The sequence below is a fragment of the Eupeodes corollae genome, chromosome 3 (assembly GCF_945859685.1).
Source record: "Eupeodes corollae chromosome 3, idEupCoro1.1, whole genome shotgun sequence".
Lineage (NCBI taxonomy): Eukaryota > Metazoa > Arthropoda > Insecta > Diptera > Syrphidae > Eupeodes > Eupeodes corollae.
Genome location: NC_079149.1, coordinates 19,759,724 through 19,778,890, shown reverse-complemented (window position 1 = coordinate 19,778,890; position 19,167 = coordinate 19,759,724). Strand labels below are relative to the sequence as shown.

Genomic DNA, 19,167 nt, shown 5'->3' with positions numbered 1-19,167 from the left:
TTAAGGCAAGCCTTATTGAGCTGTACCTAAATGTGTTTTATACAGAGGCAGAGATGTATAGGGGTTAAAGTGAAGTGTATCATTTTTCCAATCAATAGAATTTTGAAGTAATTAGGTTTTTTTTCTTTTTTATTATTTATGATGGGAAAATAACTATAAAAACGGTATTGGATGAGTGTAGGATGTACGTCTGCAGGAAGATTAAAAAGTGTTTTTCAAAAACCACACATAGAGTTTTAGGAATTGGCAACTAAAAAAATATGGGGGAGGACAGCTTGATATCCAAAATAAGAATACTTAGCAATAGCTGCATTTTCTAAAAGTTGAAAATAATGCTGTTTTTCGACCCACACTGATAACTTTCTATCAACACCTGATATTTAATGCTGTTTTCTATAGAGACGTTAAACAAAAATAGTAGGTATAGGGTGTTTTTTTAAATGCATACAAAGTTTCGAGGGTTAGTTTGACTATTGACATGAAATGTTTACTGCCGGATGAACACTTCCAAATGTTCTAAATGTATGTGCTTTGAAGTTCATAGAGCACTTCTTCCTTTTAACGGTGTTTAATGATGAAGCTTGTTTCTGGTTAAATAGCTTTGCCAATAAGGATAATTGCCCTTAAAGGAGCGAAGACAATATTGAAGTTCTTAACGAATCACCATTACATCCATTAAAATTGACAAATTGACTGGTTGGTGTAGCACCATCAGTCCTTATTTCATTCGAAAGGAGAAAGGAGCTAACGATACGGTAAATGACAAGAGCTATCGAGCCATGCTAATTGATTTATCGAATAATTGCAAAATTCGATGACAAATTTATTTCTAGAAGTCGTACTGTCAATTGGCATTTTAGTTCGTGATTAATTTGCATGGTGATATTTTAGTCATTGATTTAAGCCAATAAAAAGCAGTTACTCTTAGAGAATTGAAAGCCAGTCTTTCAACGATGTCATATGTATAGGAAAAGGTAGTGAAATAATCAAATCGTAGTAGCTATGCCGAATTTTGTCGAAAATTATTTCCGAAATAAAAACAAAAATAAATGCCATACAATATCTTTCAGATTATAATACTAAAATATTCACTCATTCATTTCTGTATTTCTATTTGAAGTACTAAAGCCCTTAAAAAACTTTCTTGATTTAATTAAATTTTATACAGTGTTCTCCATAAGTAATTGTTTCCAGAATTAAATTATCGTTAAGTCATGAAATTGGAGCTTCAAAATATTTTGTACATAACTTTTCTGTCTTAAAATAAATAAAATGTCAGGCAGTATAATCCATTCAATTTAGACGAAGAATGCTAACAATCCCGTCTTTCCGTCTAAAACAAGTCTAAAACAAAGCCGCTCGAGCAAATGGCTTGAATGCTGAGCTCTTCAAAAGCAGTTAGTTAGGAGCCTGCACCAACTTATCTGTAGAATATGGTCAGAAAAAAGCATAACCGATGAATAGAACCCCAGTATTGCAACCCTCTAACCTACACCAACTATAGATAAATCAATCTACTTAACATCGCTTACAAAATGTTCACCAACCTGATAGGTCCTTATCAGTGTCGTTTCAGAGCAGAAAAGTCCACAGTCGATCAAATATTCACATTGCGCCAAATCCTAGAAAAAAAAAACCAACAACATCAAATCCACACCCGCCATCTCTTAATCGATTTTAAAGCCGCATATGACAGCATCTACGGGGACGAACTGTATAGAGCCATGTCTAGTTTTGACATCCCTGCCAAACTCGTCCGTTTGTCTAGGATGACCATGGAGAATTCACGCTCCTCCATAAAAGTTGGAAACAACTTAACATTTAGATGTAAAAAAAGGCTTTAGATAAGGCTAAGCACTGTCATGCGATTTCTTTAACATCTTTCTTGAAAGAATAGTGTAGAGCTCCCATGTCAACTCCAGAGACAGTATCTTTCAAAGGCTGTCCAATTACTGTCATATGCAGATGAAATTGACATAATTTTAAGCACTCAGTGTGATGTCAATGGGGCTTTTGTGAGTATTGAGAGGCTCCGATACATGTATAAAATTAAGATCTTGACAAGTATTTTTTGATTTCGAGTTTTGCTTGACAGCATCACTTATTTCCCTTATTGATCTTGGCAAGGCATTCCAAAGCCGAATGCTATTAACATAAAATTGTCGTTCAGAAATGAGAGTTTAATAACGTGGGCTGATAAGTTGTAAATTGTAATGATCTGACAGATGAGGTTCGTCGTATTATGTCGAAGAGATAGCGAGATGTCTGTGAAAGTAGTATATCAGAAAGCAAGGACAATGTCCGAAAATTAAGCATGTTATATAATGACATGTTTAGAATATGATTTGATATTTCTGAAATGTGATCATTTCTTCGAAGTCCAAAAATGTAGCGTTGAATGCAACTGTAAGTTTTCGTTTACTTTGATAACTACAAGAAGGAAAAATTTCGCATGCGTAAGTAAGAATTGGTATTATTAAGGTTTTGGCAAGTAAAGAAAACTTTTTTATGGGAGTATAATGGCCGCAAACAATGGACGCAGAGCTCCATAAGTCTTACCAACTATGGTGTTAATGTGGTTGTTCCATGTTAAAAAGCAATTAAATATTATTCCTAAATTTTAAGCCGTCTCAACGAATTCTATCGGGGTATGGTTGTAGCCTATTTGCAGTGGACCAATTCTGAAACCTTTTAAGATCCTCATTTAAGAATTCAATGTAGTGTTCTATTAAACCGAGAAGACAATTAAAGTAAAGCTGCACCTCATCCTCATAAAAAGATAATAAACAAAATTTCATTGAGTTTGGAATTGAATTAATGTACATTGAAAACAACAATGGACAAAGAATTGAGCCTTGCGGAACACCATTTAAATTCGGAAGGAAATTTGTTAGCGATCCATTTATTTCCACAGCTCATGATGAACAAATTAAGTTTGCTGCCGCAGAAGAAAAATTAAATTCATTAATAAGTTAATTGCGTAATAATGTGTGGTCAACTGAATCGAAATCTTTCGAAAACTCTAAGGGGACTAAAAATGACACATGATCTTTATCCATTGACATCCTCAAGTCCTTAATAATATTGATTAAAACAGTGATACAACTATGTTTCTTCCAGAAACCAGATTGCATAGGAGTAATTAGTAATAATTGTTGACATTAAGAAAATTATTTAATTGTTTTTGAATGAGTCTTTCAAAGACTTTAGACAAAAGGACAAAAAAACCAAGTGGCCTAAACTCTTTCCCTTTGGAATTTTTTGGTATAGGTAAGATTTTTGCTAGCTTCCATTGCATGATATAGTGACCTTACATGATGATGAAGTTAAAAATATGGTTTAAGTAAGGTAGAAGAATAGTCAGTAACATTTTGAGAAATGATGGATGTACATATATCGTCAATGCCAACGGCTTTTGTTTTAATTGAGATAATTGATTCAACAACATCGACAGAGTCGACGTAGAAAAACCGAAACCAGAGATGGGAATTAGTTCTATGACGCAGGCCCAGCAACTTCATGGTAATGAGAATTTGAAGCATTTTCAACAAAAGAACAAACAATTCTTTTTTTTAGCATATTTTTATCTATTTCAGAGCTGAGGCACTATTTACTCTTGCATAAACCAAAGTTTCGCTGACTTGCTCATAATTTTCGACCTCCTTGCGAATGGCTTAGGTAATTTCAAAAAGTACGCCTTTTGGCATTTCTTATTTTGGTCACCAGTTTGTTACGTACCGAGCATTAAGTGCGCCTTAGTTTTAACAGTCGATATCGTACCCAAACCTTATATGCAAAATCTTTATCATAAGGGAACGGATTGAAAATCTGACGAAGGCAGGTTATAGTTGATATCCAAATTTATGATTCTAGCATTTACCTCTAACGCTTCAATATCGATATTTCGAAAATCCCTGAATTGGAAACTTTGAGTAACGACCTGTAAGTCAAAGTCATAAGTTAATTAGATACAATCATGTCTCGAAAAGGCTGGGGCTGATATTTGTACATATTTTCTTAAATCACTCACCCAGAATAGGTCTAAAAGAATAAAACTTGTGTTAGAAAAATGAGTAGTTAGGATAGAGCTAACGGGGTGTAAACTGAAGGTGCGTAAGCATAGAAAGTGAGTGGAAAAGAAGATGAAACGACAAGCAGTATGGGACTGTAGAGCAACGTAGACTAAGAAAGAAGTATAAAGGTCCAACGGCTTAAACTTGGCTGGATCACGTACAGCGCATGAAAACCAATGTTCTAGCCAGAAAGCTTCTGAATCCAGGCCCATAAGCCAATGCAGTAGAGTAATACCGTGGATTAAATGGCGTGCACAGGGAAAAGTGACCTCACCCAACTTAGATTGTGCAACTAGAGACATCTTGCTGGAGCCGAGCTAGATGGAGAAGTTTCTTGGTTGAGCCCCTAGTTCACACAGGACTGTAGCGCCACCTTAATTAAATAAGTAAATAAAATGGACCACTGAATTGCACGAATTTTGAATAGCCCGCTTTTTGTTCAGGTGTCACTTTTTAAGCTGTCAAAGTCATTATTCGAATGACATTACTTAAAATGAAAAGATATACACAATTTCCTACAAAAATAATTGTGAACATTTTAAAGTCTGCAAAACTCAAGCAGTTTAAGATCATCGTAGTGCTGGTATTAGTGATATTGAACTGCTGAGACAAGTTCGTTGTATAAATAATCGAAATAGTGTGCTTAAAAACTAAGGAAATTAGAACATTGATGCTTTAGTCCATAGTGTTTATAAAAACCGAGGTTTATTGATTTATCGGCAATATTTGAATTTAAGCATTCCACATACGCCATTACACAATATTGTGCATAGTAACTAAAGTCTGAGTGCCTTTAAAATTTAAAATGAAACATTACTAAAATTTGTTTAAAGTATTTAAAATATTTATAGGAAGTTCACATTTGAAGTATCCAGTTGAAAAAAATGTCTCAAGTAATATAGAAGTCTTAAACCTGAATTGATTCAAGCTCATACTTTAAGAATATTTTTGGACCTTGACAAATATTCAATTTGAAAGCTCACAAGTTATTATTATTCTTCCTGAAGCTTTTAATTTAAAAATCAGTTTAAAAATAAAAACTCAAATAATAATCACTAGTCAGAAGCCTTAAAATTCCTGCATTCATTTTTAATACTTTAGCAACTTTTACTACTTAATAAACTTCATAATTATCCTGTACCTGTATTTAAATAAATATAAAAAAAATATGCAAATATCCTTTAATTAACTTACCTTTATACCGAAAATAACCACCAAGTAGCATAAAACTGATTTTTAAACGATAACTTTATTGAATCCAATGACTTAATAATCAATAAATGATTCAAATTTAATTAACTTTGTTTCCCTTTTAATATCACAAACTCAACCGCACAACAATTTTTTAAATGTCACTCCAAAAAATAAAGTTTCCGTTCCAATAACCCAGAGACCCATATTTTTTAACAAAATTATATTCTTTAAAAAATCAACCACCCGCCTGCCCTACATCATCATCCCCAGCACCGTCCTTATAATTACCATTAATAAGGCCATCAGGATCCAACGATAAAATCATCTCTCATCGTTAATCATAAAAATCAAATTTCAAGGAATTTCAAAAATGCCCCATCTCACTATTTTTAACATGAAAAACATGGAGAGACACCTAAATAACCCAAACAACAACCCAAACAACCCTGTACTGGTTATTAAATATGACCCAAAACTTGGTTAAAAAAACAAAAATAAAATTATACAAAAATTATGTATGTCAAAATATTTATTTAAATATACACGAACCACATTAACCCATGTCTTGAAGCTTGAACTTCTCAGAGCTCACGTATTTGTAAACAACATTAAAATAAAAACTCTTTCCAAAATTTAGGGCACTCATCAGAGATAATCGTTTAAAATAAAAAGTGCAATGTTCTCGAAACTGACGATACGACGACGAGACGGATGTATGTATGTACAAGGCACATAAGACTGATTCAAAAAACCGAAAATGTCTTCGGTTTTTAAAATGCAGCATTTTGGTTAGTATTTGATGAAATAATGTCACTCGTAAAATTTCAGCTCTTTAAATTAGGTTTTTTTCTGTCTCAGGAACAAACCAATAATTTTAAAAGTATTGAGGTGTCTTGACTATGAATCTCGCATCTTGACTTTGAATCTATCACACCAGGTCTTAAAAATATGCCGCTTTGAAAAATGTTTAAAACAAATAAAAACTGTCTTCTGAAGTCTAAAATAAGACTCTACATAATTCTTAATAATAAATAGCGTTTTTGATTTCATCATTCTAGTATCTTACTTAGTTTCTGGAAACTTGCACTAGTTTTGACACTATATGAAGCTTTGAAAAACTTTGAATTCCATGGTCTTGAAAAACAAGTTTTAAAAACATTTCTAGTGCTGGTTTCGTATCTGAACTTCGATTTTGAATATCTGCTAAAATGTTCAAAGTATTCGCTTTCAATAATATTTTTATTAACTCTTTGAATATATTTCAAAAAATTGACTTGGTTAGAAAAACCGTTTTGACTTTTCTTTCAAAAAAAATCTTATTAGCATAAATGGTTAACAATTCTATCTATCTATGGTTAAGGTATAGAAAAACTGTGATCTAGAAATATTTTAAGAATTGAAATACTTTAAATAATAAGACAGCATATTGAAGATCAAGTTTAAAGATTTTGAAACCATTACGAACGTTTTTGAAAAAAAAATACTACTTCATTAATTTAAACACCCAAAAAAACCCTATATGTTTGTCTTTAGAATTAAAAAAGCAACATCTCGAAAAACTGACTTGTAAAAGTGATTTCGGATACAGATTTGAATTAAAGCCTTTAAAGCCTATCGGATAAGTAAACATTTTTGATATATTTTGAGACAGTCTAAGGTACATAGGTGCCTTACTACATTAAGACCTGGGGGGAAACTTTTCCAGAATAAGAACTTAAATTTCCTTATATCAACATACAACATTCCAAGCGAATAATAATTGTTGCTAAAAGTGGCGGAAAATACTCTTAACCGAAACATTTAATTTAATTCACAATTATTATTTGTATTGTTGTGTACAATGAGATTTTATGGCATTTAAAATGCACCGTGAATGGGAATATGACGCCGCGTTAATGGTGGAAAATTTCTCATTCCGTCGTGTAATTACAGTGGCAACTACAATGGACAAAAGGAAGAAGTGAAAAACAACTTGAAGGTATATACATCTTTAAGGCTTGGTAACACTGAGACGCCTGACGGTGGCGCTGGCACTGGCACTGGCAGTGGTAATGTTGTAGGTGTTTCCTCGTGTAAAAGATCCTCAATTAAGCGGCTTATTTTTCTTATTTCCCTCTGAATGATGCTTGTTGAAGCTACCAACGACGGCGATGGCGGTGAGTATAGAAATGGGGATTGGAAAATGTTATTTCGGGAAATGTAGAATAAAATGATAATTTTAAACACTTTTAACTTATTTTTTTGGTTTGTATTTGGTCTTAACTTTCATCTTTTTCTTTTTCGGGAAATAAAAATCGAGTCTGCTGAAATTTTAGCACTCAATCGTTTCAAAAACAACAATGAAAGGTGATGATGCCCGGAATATGGCAAGAAAATTGTAATTTGTTCGCATTTATTTTATATACCAAAAAAAAACGACTCCGAGACTACTTAAAATATACCCTACCCTAATTGTTGGTGAAATAAAATGGGAAGTTTATTAGCGGTTAATGGTGGTAAAATTTAAATAAATTGAAACTTAAATTGAAAGTGTTTTGTTTTGTATGGAATTGTATTTATGTTTGTTATTTTTGAAAGCACTTGTTTTGAAAATAAAACAGAGTCAAATAGTTTTAGAGTTCAAGGTATAAGGCGTCTGGTAAGGTAAGTTGTTTAAGTTCTAGAAGATTTTTTGTATTCCGTCTATTAATAGTCTAATCATTTCAATATCATATGATATGTAAATATTCCAAAGTCGGGGTAGCGAGAATCGTCTACAGACATAAATGGAGATGATTTTGTTAGACAGTCAATGTAAAAATATACGCATACGCCCGAGTGAACACGATAGAATTAAATTTTTGATAGAAAATACTTTTTTGGTGTTTTGAAAGAGTGTATTAATATATGATGCAAATTATAGTAAAATGTTATAAGGAAGTAAAAATTACCAAGTTTAAATATTGAGGGAATTTTAGGAAAACAAATTAAAAGTATACTTTTGTGAAGGGAAAGGTAATACGTAATTAAGAAACAAAGATCTATAAAATTCAGAAAGAGATTTTCACAGATCACAGTTATCACTTTTGTATATAAAAATAAGTCAATATTGAAGTTTAAATTTATAAAACAGAGTGAGTTTTCCAATTACGTTCAAGACATTTCATTAAATTAGTTCAGCAAAAGAGTAAACGAATTATAACTGGAGTGCTGAATATGAACAAGGCCGTTTTAAATTTTTAATGAAATGTTAATTCATAAACTATGTAAGTTGTGCTATTTTGAAAAGTCAAAAATGTAAGCTTAAAAGCTAGAGTCAACATTTTGAATAATAATGAATAAAAATACTTTTTGAAAAAAGAGGTTGGGATGCAACCCAAAATGATAACTTCCCATATCCTTTCTGTCGATTTGTCTTGCTGATAAAGTTTGTAGGTTTTCGTGTTGGTTTAAAAAGTTGTTCGTTTAATAATTCTTAAAAATTCTAAAACTACCAACAATATTTTTCTTATAAAGAAAATAAATAAAACTAAATAAATTATAAGTCGAATATTTCTTGTAGATTTTATTTTTTTATGGAAAATCGAACTGTTGGATTATTTAAAAAACCACTGAATATCGAAGACAACATTTTCTGTGAAATAAAAAGTTTGAAGACATTTCTTTTAATTTTTGAAAAGCTATTTGAGTCTAAAGTAAATTTTAACCAAAGTCTTAGTATTGTTTTTTTTTTTTAGGTTTTATTCTTTGTAAAAAAAACTGTCAATTCAATTCTTCCCAAAATTTTAATGAATGTTGACAACAATATTTTTTAAAAGAAAAAGTAATTTTAAGCCAATGTCTCAAAGTTTTGAAAAGATATTTGAGTCCAAAATCAATTTTTACCAACTTTTGTTAAATTTTCTTTTAAGTTTTTATTTTTTGTAAAAAACTGACAATTTTACTAAATGTTGACAAGAATGTTTTTTAAAAGAAAAAAGTAGCTTAATGCCAAGATCTTAAAGTTTTGAAAAGATATTTCAGTGGAAAATCAATTTTTACCAACTTTTATTAATTTTTATATTTAGGCTTTTTATTTTTTGTAAGAAACCGTTAATTCGATTTTTCTCCAAATTTTCCAGAATGTTAAAAACAATAATTCTTATAAGTTAAAACTAGCTTTCGTCTATAACCTCAATTTTTTGAAAAGAGATTTAAGTCAAAAACCACTTTTTACCAACTTTTGTTAATTTTTATAACTTAAAATTAGTTGGCAGCCATAATCTGAATTTGTTTAAAAGATATTGGAGTCGAAAATCAATTTTTAGCAACTTTTGTAATTTTTTTTTTAGGTTTTTATTTTTTGTAAAAAACTGTCAATTCGATTTTTCTTAAAATTTACTGACGAAAGTAGTTTAAAGCCAATATCTCAAAGTTTTGGTAAAAGATATTTGAGTAGAAATTCAATTTTTACCAACTTTCAGTAATGTTTTTTAGGTTTTTATTTTTTATATAAAAAACCATCAATTTGATTTTTTTCAAAATTTTACCAGATGTTAACAACGTTATTTTTTGTTGCACAAAATTTTTGGTCGTAAAATTTTCGAGGTGATAAATTTTGTTTCAGTTTTTTTGATTTACAAAAAAAAACGTTAATTGGATTTTTTTTAAATATACTAGTTTGGTGTGACGCTAAAGTTTATAATATAAAATTTATTTCATGTCTCTAGCGTTTTGGTTCATGACATATTTAGGGTTAACCACAATTTTCACCTTTTTTTAAACTGCTATGGTAAAAAATCCATAGACGCTCTGGTTCTTGAGCTATGGACGACGAAAAAACACAGCCGAATGGACGTACACACGCACTCTCAGACATCTTTCTAAAAATCTTTTATTTTGACTCTAGGGACCTTGAAATGTCGAGAAATTTCAAATTTTTTAATTCGACAAATCGGGACCCATTACAATAACATTAATAAAATCGTTGTTTTCTCTTAAAATTTTCAAGTTAGTTTTTGAATTTTACTAGCGATGTTTAGGATCTACATACATGGAAAGTATTGCATTGGTAAAAAATTTCGAACTCGAGATTCCGAATAAAAATGACATTACGAAGTCGAAATAAGTGGACCCCCGGTTGCCTTTGTCTTTCCACTCACCTAAAACCCAAATTTTTAAATTTGGAGATTAAAGTTTTGAAGCTATTTACGTTTTGCGTTTTTTTTTATTTTTTTAAGACTAAAAATAATTTAAGTCCCTATTCAAATTTATTTGTCAAATATTAAAAAACCGAAGAGATTATTGAAGCCATAAATCGGGTTTGGGACCAAATTTCTCTCAATTTTTAACAGTACTCTACTAATCAATACACTACAGGTTACTTGAATTAATTCAGAAATCAAGAGGCAACACATGTTACTGACAATTATTTTAATCCATTCAATAAAACAAATATTTAGGTCATAAAATCAGTCAGGTTTTAAAATAACTAATCTTCAAAAATAAAACGAGGTTTAAAAAACATTATTAACATATAATCCAACCCAGGTTATAAAATAAACGAGGTTTAAAAATAGCCTAGGTTTTAAAATAACAGAGATCAAAACATAACCATAAGAGTTTCAGTTATTTTCTTTACTTTAAAGGTAAACTTAGATCTTGTCCATATCAATGTGACAAAAAAACAGGTTCTTTTTATGATCTCCTTTCGAAAAACCATTACAAAGGTTAGGATAAGAACAAAATCTAAATTTACCTTGTATTTATCAACTCAATCCGAAAATGTTGCTTTTATCATTCCACATTTTTGTTTTTACAAAAAAATTTAAAGGTTTAAGAAATATCGACAAAAAAAAACAAAAGTGACACGAAGTATATTTATAAAACAATTTTTTATAAAATAAGATCTACCCAAAGTCAATATCATTGATTTCTCTTAAGATATTTAACGGCAAAACTATTTCAGCAATATTTTCTGTATAAAATAAATCTGGTTTAAGAATAGCTCAAATTTTAAAACACTCGAATTTATAAAATAACACATGCTTAAATATATCAAGGTTATAAAATGATATAGCCTTAACGTTAAGTAAGGTTATAAAATAACCAACAAATAACACAAATTAAAAAAAAAACAAGGGTTACAAAATAACAAATGTTATAAAATAACCGTCTTTTAAAAATAAAACAGTTGAAAAGTTAAACCAGGTTCGAAAAAATAACCAAGGTTAAAAAAACCAATGTTATGAAATAATCGAGGTTATTAAAGTAGGTTTAAAAATAACCCAGGTTATAAGACACTAAAATTTCAAAATAACATAAAAATAACCCCGGTTGAATTTTTACCACAAAAATAAACCCTTGATAAATCCAGTAATCTTACTATTTGTAAAACATACTGAAATTTAAGTCAATATTTATATTCAGTCTAATATATATGACTAAATAAGGAATTATCAATTTTTTAAAACTTTAAATATTCAAAAACTGAACGACTACAATTACTTCCCATGGAACGTTAAAAATATGACAATTTTCAAAGCCATAATAAAGATTTTAAAAATGCATAGATTTGTAACTTTTCAAAACAGTTCTTCGTTTGAAAGACCAAATGGCCAATTGTTTTTTGTCTGCCTAAAACTAAAGAATACATACCTCCATACATATCTCCATTTCTGTACATTCGCCTATCTTGTCTTAAATGCTGGGTACACATTGTAATACAATTTGCTAAAGCTTAAGTGCATATTCAATTACTATAACAAAGACGGTCTAACAAAAAGTTTTCTCAGAGGCATTAAGGATATCAAAACACGTCTTGAAAAGTTTGTGTTTGTTTTTGTTTTTATTTTTGCTGATGAAATGTGAAATATGATAATTTAAATTTTCTTCTTTTCATCTTACAAAAAAATTCAGCGGAATAATGACGCCACACAGCTTTGTTGACTCATAAAAGGGACGTCTACAGACAACTTCTCACTCTTATGTGAAATTCCAGGATCGTAGCTAAAATTATAAAAATGCATTTCTGGGGGTTGTTTTTAATTCTGTATCCAAATCATTTATTGATAAACACTGAATTTTCTTCACAAGATTGGATAAGCTGAAGTTAAAATATTGTATTAGCCATAATTATCAATATTTGAAGGAAATAAGATCTGAAAATCAAAGGACAAAGGAAAGGAAAATAAAGTATTAGGACAGAATTTAAAATCAAGATCAGTCATTCTGCATTCTGCTCTAGGGTTAATATTTGAGCAATTTTTTTTAAATCGGTCAAAAGCATACTTCAAACACTTTTTTTTGAACATCTCGCACCCTAACATTATTAATCTCATAGGACAATTTTGTATAATTTCCCAAATCTACGGCCCTGGTTGTTATATGACAAGCCTGTTGATTCTAAAAGTTCATTCACATTTCATGCATTTTATTAACCAGGAAATGTGTATTTTCCATTGCAGCTATTGTTTCCAGGAAATTCGCAGATGAAAGCTTTTCGAATGATGCTTTTTAACATCGCAGATATCAATTTTCTGCTCCGGTTTCAAAATAAATTGACACGCTATTGTTTATAATAAACATTTATTTCCACAAAACCTCCTTTCACAATTGCATCAACATATAAAATGCAAAATAATATTCTTTTTATATAAAAACGAGTTAACGCTGCAAAAATGAGGGCGCAACTTAGTCCCTGTCAAGGAAATGCCACAAAGTTCAGTATCCGGATTTACAATTCTGCTGCTTCTGTTGATTTTGATGCTTCTGAATGTGGTGCTGTTGTTGTTGGGAAAATAATGTTCCTTCTTTTTCCTGTTTGTTGTCCGTAAGTGATTCAATTTGACATTGTCGGGCGTCATATTAAAAATGCGATAACTATAGAATGAAAAGCTACAAAATCGTTAGGAAAATTTGATGTCATTGCTTTGCTTGGAGTCGTCTGCAATACGACGACTGCAGACTGACGATGACGCGATAACTTCCAGGCGACGTAACGGGTGCATTGAACGCTACATTTCCCATCAACATGGTGGAGAATTTATTTTTCTTATTTTATTTCCGGTGCCAAGTCGAGACTTGTGTTATGTGACAAACCGTCTATAAAAAGGATCTCGACACTATGACTATACTGCACCTATCTATGGTCGTAATAATCAAACGGATATTGAACCTTTGTCTAAGGCAAATATAAAAAGGACAGTGGCAGGAATGTCATCAGATAAATGAAGTTCATCGTCATTTGACAAAACTTTTGATGTGGAAATTGTATGCATTTTTATGGAAAAAAAAAACAAATATTCATATGCTAACGAGTTTTTTCAAGGGAACAACATTTATAAAAAGGAAGATTTTTTCCTTAATTTATTTTAAAAATGGGTTAAGAAGAAAATTTATTGTGTGTTTATTTTTAAACAATTACATATAATTGTTGTTTTTTTTTATAAATTGTCAACAATACAAATTGGTCATGAGAAAGATCAACAAGTGATTTTTTTTATTTTCAGCTCGTAAAATGAAAATTAGGTGGGCGTTCTTTTAATCCGGTCTATTTATGGCAAATTGAATTCCTTTGATATTTTTAAAATAAATAAAGTTAATTGCCCTTAACACATTTAAATAAATTTAATTTTAAACATTTCCGGGTGTCTGACCTTTCTTGTGAACAAAATAAAAGAATTGCTTTTAAAACATGACTCAAAAGGTCTGGTCTTTTCTTTTAGTTCAAAAAATTCCAAATTTCCAAAAATAATCGAAAGGTTGATTCAATGTTTATATAAAGTGAAATCGAATCGGAAATGGAAGAAAACACTCATTGAAATCGTAGAAACCGTAGAACCCATACAGATTTCTTGGCAAAGGATAGATTTTTATTATTTTCCCATAGGAAAATATTGTAACTGGTCCGATTTGATGAATTGAAAATTTTGACATTTCTCAACGTTTCAAGGTCCCTAGAGTAAAAAATAAAAGATATTTGAGTCGACGTCCGTACGTTCGCGACATTTTTTTCGTTGTCAATAGCTCAAAAAGAAGAAGAGATATCGACTTCAAATAAATTTGTTATGCAGATATAAAGGCAGAAAGATAAAGAAAGGGCTCTCAAGAAAATTGTGTGGGTGGTTTTTTACCACAGCAGTTTAAAAAAAGTTGAAAATTTTGGTTAATTGTAAAAAAAAAGTGTCACCTCGAAAATTTTACGAATAAAAAATGATTTTACTACAAAGCAATTTTGTGCAACGAAAAATTATGTTTTTAACATCTGGTAAAGTTTTGAAAATCGACAGTTTTATTTATAAAAAATGAAAACCTAAAAAAACATTACACAAAGTTGGTAAAAATTGAATTTCGACTCAAATATCTTTTCAAAAATTTAAGATTATGGCTTTTAACTAAGGTTTACTTATAAGAAATATTGTTTTCAACATTCAGACAAATTTTAAGAAATATCGAATTTACAGTTTAAAAAAAAAAACCTTAACAAAAAAATTAATAAAAGTTGGTAAAAATTGATTTTCGACTCTAATATCTTTTCAACACTTTGAGATCATGACTTCCAGCTAATTTTAACTTACAAATTTGGTAAAAATTGGTTCTTGGTATCTCTCAAATTAATTTCATTCATCCAATTCGTACAAATTTAAGAAATGCTACGAAAATTGGTACAAATGTGTTATCGACTGAAAATTAGATTTTCAAACCAAACTTTGTCTTTACTTATTTGAAAAATATTGTTAGTAATTCTAAAATTTGTAAGAATAATTCAACTGACAGCTTTTTTAACAAAACACGAAAACTTTTAAACTTTTAAGCAAGACAAATCGACAGACGGCAAGTTATCAGTGTGGGTCGCATCCAGCCTCTTTTTTAGATTTTAGGGACCTTGAAACGTCGAGATATGTCATAATTGTTAATAGGATAAATCGGAACGAGTACAAAAACTAGTTGCTCATGATTTTTTTTAATATTTCAAGCTTAAAGGAGTTTTAGTAATATTTATAAATGGCACCACATTTTTAACTATTAATTATTGTGCTTAGTGGTTTTTAATTAATTAACTGTTTTGCAATAAGATGTTTCATTTATAGGGTTTTCAATTAGTGCGGGTAGATTTTGGAGCCCCGTGGCGGCCATTTTAGTTTAGTGAGATCTGTCAAATCTTCTTTTTAGTTGTTTATGCCAAATCATCATGCAAGTTACACAATTGAACAGTACATTCAAATGATAAAACTTTATTATTAAAATGAGTGTTCGGTAACACAAACGTTGTCCCCATTTTACAGTAGACGTAGTTGCCCTTCACAGTTGACTCTTCACCGTTTGTTGTCCAAATTTGTTGACGAACGGTTCAGTAAAAAATCATCCAATACCCGTACGTTCAGGGACACAAGAACGCGTGAGAAGAACCCGAGGTAGTCTATTATTCCTCGCAGTTCACAAAAACTCTGCCTTTTGGAGGCTTCAAATTGCCGAATTTTTCGTCGGGGCCCACACCCGTACAGTATCCAAGTAACCCATGCGCTCAAAGTTAGTGACCATAGACAACGACGCCGTTTGTTCGCTAACTGGGCTTCGAATTATTTCGAAGGGGACCCCAATTTTGGGCGAAAAATCATATTTAGTGACGAGTCACATTTTTGGATAATAGCTGTGTCAACAAGCAAAATTTCCGTATATGGAACTACACCAACCCACGCGAGGCTTACCAGGTGATAATGCATCCTCAAAAAGTAACCGTGTGGTGTGGATTTTGGACCCGCAGCCATGGTGGTTTTTAAAACGATGTTAGTAAGTCGGTCGCCGTCAACAGCGAGCGCTGCATAACGATGATAAATAATTTCTTATGGCCCAAATGGAAACATATGGACGAAATGGACAGGACTGCGCTACCTGCCAAACAGGAAAAACCTATAGATCCTATTTGTTCAAACTAAAAATGTCAAAACTTTAATATTCGTGAAGCAAAGATGTTTTTTGTAAGTTGTATGTGCACTTTTTATGTTCTTTGGGAATTTAATCCTGAAGTTTGAAATTAATGAGTCTCTACTTAAATTTCGTCATATTCAAAGCCTTTATGCCAATATATTTTAGTGACATATGGATTGGTTGCAAAATTAAATGATATTTTCGTAGAACAATAAGACTCATCTGGCACACTTCATAAAGATTTATTCGTATAACACCTTCAAAGTATTATTAAGTTATTAAAATCTCCAATAGACTTATTTCTTTATCCAACTTAATTGGTGTTATAATTGCCTTAATATACGTTATGTACATATTTGTGACTCAACCTCTTGATGATAACATTTTTAAGTAGGTAACAGATAATTCAAACAAATCGTTCTCATACTTTGGTAAGCAAACACAATATATTAAGCTGGTAATACATTGTTATTGATTGATTTCAATGACCACAATTTATATTTGAAGCCAGTAGCACATCCAATAAATAAATACCTAAACAATATAAAACCATCCCCGACATTTTCGTTTTATATTGGCGAGACTGGTAACCAATATTAGTTCGAGTTTTTGGATTATATAGGTACACAAATATCGACCCAACGACCAACCGACCGACCGACACCTAAAACAAATTATTCATTTTGTGCGGTCATTGAGGTTTGTGAGTTCTTGAGAAGCATTAATAAAATTGTCACCCAAAGCTAAACTAAACCAAAACCATTATTTGAACAAAAAAAAAAAAACAAAAATAATATAACATCGAAACACAAAAATAACAACAATTGAAAATGGTGTCATTGGTCTGCCATTGTTCTGGTGGTTCCAATTTAATTTACAAGGAGTCATTTCTTTATCCCTGTTTGCCTCCTTTTTTCCATTGTTGTTGTTTTTGGTGTTGTCCACAGTTTGGCATGTCATTCAACTTCCCTTTCTTCTCAGGAATAGTTAAGTGCTCTGCCTTTGGTTCTTTCTACTATATTCGTATAAAGAACAAAACGAAAGAAAGAATACAGTTGAAAAATGACAGAAGAAAAAATAAGAATTACGAACGTCCAGAAAAATACTATTTCATTCCAAAGAATATTAATTTATTGTTCATTATCTGGCAAGAGGCGACTGGGTGACATTAAAGTAGTATAATTAAGTGCGTGACATTTTGGGGGTAGGGGGGGTATTGTTTGGTGTTAACTAAAGCTATGAATGGCACCACAATGAACCAGCTCAACAAATAAGCGCCCCCTCTCATTAACCACACGAATCCACTTCCATTGCCACAGAAGACATTGGTTTTTGTGATTGCCTTGGTGCCGTCCAGTCGCAACTGACACCACATTTTTCTGGGATTGGTTTGGTTCTATTTCTTTCAATTTCTGTCACCATAAATACAAGGTGTTGCACCCTGCTGTGCGAAAGAAAGACTTCCGTATTTAAAAAGTTATACACATTACATTCTTTGGTACAATAAGCGGGGTTGTTTGAACTTGCTTATTAAATTTTGATTAAAAAGCTACACAAATAAAAGTGATGTTGTATAGATATTATGGATTAAGATAATCTAAGCATTGAATGAGACTTCAATTTTATTGATGGAAGAAATTTAAAGGATGTATATATTGTATTTATAGTCTCCATAAACAATTTTAAATAATTCTGAGCAGTTCTTAGCAATTCGAAACAATTCTTAACAATTCTAAACAGTTAAAAATTATTCAAACTTTTTCCAATTAAAAAAATCTATAAAAACAACTTTCAAAGCTTTAATCAATTTAATAAAATTAAACGGTATTCCTAGCTCGTATTTGTCAATTCTTAAAATTTTGACAAATCTTTCACTTTAAGCTTAACATTATGTACTGGTCCCATTGGATTTGAATTTTCATAATAATTCAAGTGAATGAAAAAACAAAACAAACACAAAAAGAATGAAATCTGATTCAGCACCTTCTTTACTTATATTGAAATGTTCTTCCAGAAAACCATGACTAACTCTGATGGATTGGGTAATATTAATTTGGCATGCTTCCAGAAGCAAACACTGTGTTCACTTCACAGAACACAAATCAGGATGAGGCTATATAATATTTTAGAGCATGTCCCACATGAATTATCTGAAACCCAAACTCCCGCGACATCCACCATCAGCGCCTTCGTCGTCGTTGTCTTGTTCTTAGCTCGTTCCTTGTTTCTTTTCGATGACGGAAATATCTTAAATTAACATAAATTCAACAATAATTTTGTCAAATTTTCATATAAAAAATCTTTTAAAGAATGTAGTATGACTTTACATAGATTTTATTTGTAGGTGAGATAAATTTATATTTGAAAGATATGATGGAATTTTATCTCTTTGCAATATTTTTGTATTCCCAAAACACACAATTTTTCAACTGAAAAAGGGGGATCTTTGAAAAAAGGATGGGTTCGTATTTATTTCGATTTATTACTTTTAAGGTTTTTATTGATTGAATACTTATTTTAGGGGTATTTTTCTTAATAGCTTAACTTTCTGCGGGTTTGGGGTTTAAGTAAGGTTTTACGAGGCCTTAAGTAGAAGTAATGAAAAGCTTTTAAGGCTTATGGTTTACCTAACATTTATACATTTAAATGTGAAAAAGTTTTTGTCTTTTGGGATTGAAGAATTTGAATATTTATTCAACCTTTATTTAACTTAAATGACAATTTTAAAAAGGCGAAAGAACCAGACAAAAACTTTTGTTTAAGATGTGTAGTAAACGCGTGTTTCTCCCGCTTTTTGAAAATTTAATAATTAGATTCATAATTTATGCAAATTTATCAAGAAAGTATCCTAAAAATTTATACAATTAGCCATCATTTGTTTAGTTGAGACAGAGCAGCATACAATTAAGTATTAGAAAGAACAACGGATTTAAATTGTTGAACAATATTTATAAAAACTAGTTTAAATTGTCTGTATAGAAGGTTCTTAAAAGCTAAAGTAATACTCTGCATA

The 19,167-nt window shown here is 30.9% G+C and overlaps 1 protein-coding gene across 2 annotated transcripts in view; it reads right to left on the bottom strand.

The window, feature by feature from the left end:
• Positions 1 to 19,167, bottom strand: part of LOC129948892 (GTP-binding protein REM 2) — a 333,357-nt gene that overhangs the window by 120,942 nt on the left and 193,248 nt on the right. The window lies entirely within an intron of this gene.